This window comes from Gavialis gangeticus, unplaced genomic scaffold (genome assembly GCF_001723915.1).
Source record: "Gavialis gangeticus isolate Ggan-Ray unplaced genomic scaffold, GavGan_comp1, whole genome shotgun sequence".
Taxonomy (NCBI): Eukaryota; Metazoa; Chordata; order Crocodylia; family Gavialidae; genus Gavialis; species Gavialis gangeticus.
The window spans coordinates 108,060,345-108,065,617 of record NW_017729032.1 but is presented as its reverse complement, the minus strand read 5'-3'; the positions used below and the strand labels follow the sequence as shown (position 1 = coordinate 108,065,617).

Below are 5,273 nucleotides of genomic sequence, written 5' to 3'. Positions count from 1 at the left end.
GTTTAAGGCTGCTATTAATCCCCACTCATTCTTCTCTTCTCTAGACTAAATAAGCCCAGTTCCCTGTGTGAAGAAATCACCCTCTGTCTGCCCTGCCTTGGGTCATTCCACACACTCCTTTCTAATTCACCTGTTTGCTATTTGGTTTAGCCTGGTCACCCAGGTGACTGAGAGGAGATAAATTCCTAGAGGAGGGGGGAGCTTGCTGTCTTCCTCTTGTGGCATTTTGGAACAGCCACAAGCATCATGCCTCTAGGTTGCTGCCTAGATAAATCACTGAGAGTAAAGATCTGGAAAGTAGCTAGTAGATTAGAACTAAGCAAATGTTGTCTCATCCTAAAACAGTCACTGAATCCTATATTTGTGAAGTGTATTTTCTGACTCCTTTGTTCTACCCCCACTACTCTCTCCTTTGATAAATAAAGGTATTGGGTTACAGAATAACAGGCTGTTTAACTGTGTAAGGAAGGGATAGAGAAGAGGCCTTTTGCTCCCGGCCCAGCCAGCAAGGCATGGCTATTTATATTTCCCTCAGTCATATCTGAGGTTACCCTGGGAGGCTTTGAGCTAAAAGAGGCATCCAGAAATATTACCAGTGGTCAACGCACCCCCAAGACTTGCTGTTTCTGTGTCCTCTGGGCTGCACAGAGCCCTACTGGAGACCAGTGCCAGGGTGGTGGCAACGTTACCCCAGGCTTGTGGGTGTTCTCTAGGAAGGGGAACGGCTGGCCATAGGCTCCCCATGGGAAACTCCCAAAGTGTTGTTTTGGGCCTGGCAAAGTGAGATGGATGGCTTTGTGTAGCAGTGCCCCTACTGGGCTGCCACACCCTCAGTCTTTCCTCATAAATCAAGTAGGACTCACATTATTCACCATAGTACTGATATTTCTGTTTTATTAGAAAATGTTCATGTTTAAAAAAATATCGAATGAATGAGCTAGTAACTAACCATGACTTTAAGTTCCTTTTGTTTAATATTGTAGCTGAGAGAAAGTGAAATAAGAAAATCACTGCTGAGTGAAGATTATACATTTATAAAGGCAAATTAAATTGATTTTTGTAAAAACATTCATTTTCATCTAAATACTGACAAAAAACAAACAAAAAAGAAAACCCCCAACAAAACTAATAAAACAACCTGAAAACCAAAATTGCAGATTTTTGTGAATGTGTTTATTGCTTATGCTGAACAGCTTTTACTTGAAACTTTTTCCCCCTCTTGAGCTGAACCCAGCAGCAAAAATACTTTTGACTAATTTTAATTATTGGATGTCTTGTGACAAAGAAAGGACTAATTAAGTTCAAGTATGCCTCTGCCATAAAATCTTTTAATGTTACATACACAATCAGAGTATATAGTTTAGCTCTAGCATCCATACTTCCTACTGCTGATAATTATATATTAACTTATTAAGTGCTCATCTCCACACTCACAGCCTTACTCAGCCCCTTCCCTTCCCAGGCTCTGTATGCACAGCACTGGGCCAGCATGTGGCACCTCCCACTCTGCCCACCCTGCCTTCCTGAGCCACCCCTATCCCTGCCCCTGGCAACCAGTGGCCCATGCTGCTGCTAACCATGGTGCTGATCCTGCTGGTCCCACTTCATCTCCCCCTCCCCCACCCAGGCCCAAAGGCAACTGTACACCTGCCAGCTGGGCCCAGGGCACTGGCTGAGGGAGGCTGTGGCCAATCCCTTCCTACTATGCGCTCTGCTCAGGCCCACCTGCCCCATTGCCCACGCACTGCCAACCCCCTGCCCACCCCAGAACCACTCCAGGACCCACACATTGATGAAACAGTACAAAGTTTATTAACAGAAAAAAAAAATGTCATCCCTCCCCTCAACAAATACAGACCCCCCCTGCACACACAATGCCCCTCCACCACCCTCCCCACCTCCAAAACTAAAAAATCTGTTTCCTAAATTTCAGACACAGTTCAAGTGTCTGACTTCATCCCTGAGTCCACCTGGAAAGGGCTCAGGAGTGGGGCCATTGAGGGCAGAGAGCCTAGTGGTAGGTGGCAAACACCCTGGCCACAGGAAGTACTGCTGCAGGTCTGGGGGGCAGCACCCAGCCAGGGCCCCCCCTAGGGTGGTGCCAGCAGCTGATGGTGATGTGACTGGTCACTCCTTGTGGGCATCTGTGGGGTAGGGCCAACACCAAGACAGCCACTGACCAGGGCTCCCTGGGCTGCCAGTGGGTGCAGCAGCTGGGGAGGAGTGCAGTACAGGGAGCTGGAGGCCCAAGATGGTGACAAGTTACCAGAGGTGTCAGGGTGGGGTGTAGGCCTGGCCTCCCAGGGCACCAAGATGTGGGTCAGCTCTCACATGAAAGGTATAGTCCTTGGTGTCCCATTGGACCAGTAATTGTGGCTGGTCATGACCACCCACTGGGACTGTGGGTCCTTGGCCTTCATGCAGCACTGCCATGCCAACCAGGAGTGGCCCCATGCCCGCATCCCAGCCACTAGGGCCTTGTAAAGATGAGTGTTTGAGTGTGTGCCCTGGGTGAACTGTCTCAGGACATCCTCTTCACCCTACAGTGCCACAAGGGTGTGAACATCTTACTAGGTCCAGTTTGTGCTCATGGGGCTGTGGATGGGAGAGCACACATAGGAGGGGCTGGGGCTGGACACAGGGGAGGTAGTGAACATTGTTCCTACACCAGCAGATTGGGCCCCCAAGCAGCTGACCCTGGGTGGCTGGCCCTGGATGGCTGGCAGCAGCACCCCGACAGGGACACATCCAGGGAGTCAGATCTACAGAGCTGAGGTACTTCACCACAGTCCTGCAAACAGAGAGCTGATGGGGTGTGAGCAACAGGAAACAGCAGGTGCTAGCCCTCATGGCACAGCCGGCAGGGCCAGCAGCCTTGGTGAGATCACAGGGCTAGGCAAGATGTGCAACAGACTTTACAGTACTCACCTGTGGCCAGGCAGCAGCTCTGGAGTGGGACAGACCTGGCAAACAGGCTGTGGGCTGCCCAGGAGGATACACAGGGCCTGCTGGGCTCTACCAGTGAACATAGGCTCCTGCAGACTTCTGGAGGATGAACCCTACAGAACAAAATGTTTTCAGGCTTTTATATCCTGCAACTAGGGACTGCCAGAGACCAGTCCAGCGGAGCCTCAGGTGAGGGGGCCAGGCAGGATTTCTGGGGCTAGGCTCCAGTTGGCTCCCTAGTGGCTGTGCAAACCTAGCCAGAAGGCTCCTGTGTTAATGCACATTAAGACACCTACACATACATTTAATGCACATTAGGAACTCAGGCACATTAAGAACACAACCTGCATGATGCAGGCATCAAATTTACATCCACATTGTTGCAATGCACCCTTTTTAATGCACATTATGGGTGTGTACATGCGGACGCACTCCTGTAATGTGTTTTAATTTTGCTTAATGCACAGTAAATGTGCACGTGTAGATGTGCCCAACCAGAGATAAAGGAACCTTGGAAGGGTAAAAGTTATTTCCCCCCTAGGTATCTAATTGCAAAGTTTTAGAGTATTGCTCTTATTTTATTATAATACTTAAGTAATGTTAGAGGGAAAATTATTTTTTATTTATATTTATTTTAATAGGGTTTGTATGTTAATGTTCAGAGATCTGTAGACAAAAGAGTTAGAAGACAAAAGTTTTGTTGCATGTTCTCTTGGATCAATGAAATAAACCAAGGTTAATAGAATTAGATCATGAATTAAATTCACGGAGAGTCAGGTTGATGTTGACATTGAAAAATGTGATGCTCAGTCTTTGAGAAGGACTTCTGTATCAATGCAATTAAGACAAGTATAGATATGAATATCGTATTAGCTTCTACAAGATGCCATAGCTACAAATCATTTAAAAAACGTGTAGATATTTAAATATGTGTCATCTATATCACCACTAAGTGATTCAATGTGTAATTTTCCAGATGGGAGTAAAAATAGAAATTTATGATGGACATATGTACAAAAGTTAAATCATTATTTTAAAACAAGAGTATCTTTAATTACAAGATAATAATGAACCAAAAGTCATATTCCCTTAGGAACTATTCCTATGCTTCCAAAGTGTTTTTGTATGCATTTTACCACAATGGGTTAAATTCTGCCCTTAGATTCATGTGGAACACCAGTGTGCTTCTCAGGGAAAAACTTAGGCTTGTTATGTGAAAAAATGTTGACCCTTAAATGAAAAGATAATAATAATGTACTTTCATCATTTAATTATTTGACTTTAAGAGATTTTCAAAACCGTCTAAGGAAAACTCTAAGTGATCCACTCGCATTAACTTTCAGTAGGAATTGGAAACAAACTCAGTAGTCATTTCTGAAGATCCCATTCGTGTTCAAGAGTGTCAGATTCATTAATGCAATTAAGTATTTATTTTAATATAATTATGGAAATATACAGAAATACTTATCTTTTAAGTAGTTTCTAATGGCTTCAATATGATGGCTGAAGGGCATTTAGTCAGTCTTATCAACAGGGATAAGTTGATTTTCTCTGATAACAAAAAAATCCCCAATTTTTGGATTAAAAAAAGTCACCCAGAATCCATATTTTTCTGTGATTAAAATGAAACATATTCTTGTGCCATAAAATCACACACAGACATGATTTCACTCTATGTATATGTTTAGTCTTCAGCCTAAGAAAAAAAACTGGAAGAAAGATGTGATTTGTTCTGGTTCTATGACACAAAGAATCATATTCAGAATGGTGTGGGCTTGCAACTCCTAATTTTTTATCAGTGAAATATAACTAAAATACCTTATTAGTAGTAGTAGTATTTCTTGTTTTTTAACAGAAAATGAATAATGTTAACACTCTTCCAAAAACAAATTTCTGACACTTCTTGGCTATACTTTTTTTACCTTTAGTTGCATAGCTAAAAATGCTTCTTTGCATTGTTATCTATAGTTATTATGCCCTGTTATTAAGTGCTTTTATATATAACTCATTAGGCTGAAATTCAGTTCACCTTCATAACTCTTGCTAACTCCCATGTACTTGAACTATAAGCCAATGAGGTATACGGAAGTATAGAGTGTTCACAGTCAGACACACAACGAGGGGCTAGCTATTAATGCAGTATTTATATGCCTTGTGTATTTTGGCAAAGGCACTTATTCAGATAAATACATGTCCTGTGGTTCCTGTCATACTCAGATTCAGTTCTCATGTCTGGATGTCTTGAGAGACTGAATCAAATTGCCTGACCTTATGCAGAGGCATAGAGCAATACTTCTGCACCCAGAGCAGAGTGGGTGGGATGGGGT

General features: G+C 43.6%; 1 long non-coding RNA gene across 1 annotated transcript in view; it reads left to right on the top strand.

Annotated features, from left to right (window-relative positions):
* Positions 1-4,922: 4,922 nt before the first annotated feature.
* The window catches only part of LOC109302449, a 10,855-nt gene continuing 10,504 nt past the window's right edge, over positions 4,923-5,273 (top strand). The window contains exon 1 of the long non-coding RNA XR_002098781.1: positions 4,923-4,934. This is a non-coding gene — a long non-coding RNA (uncharacterized LOC109302449). The remainder of the gene's footprint in view (positions 4,935-5,273) is intronic.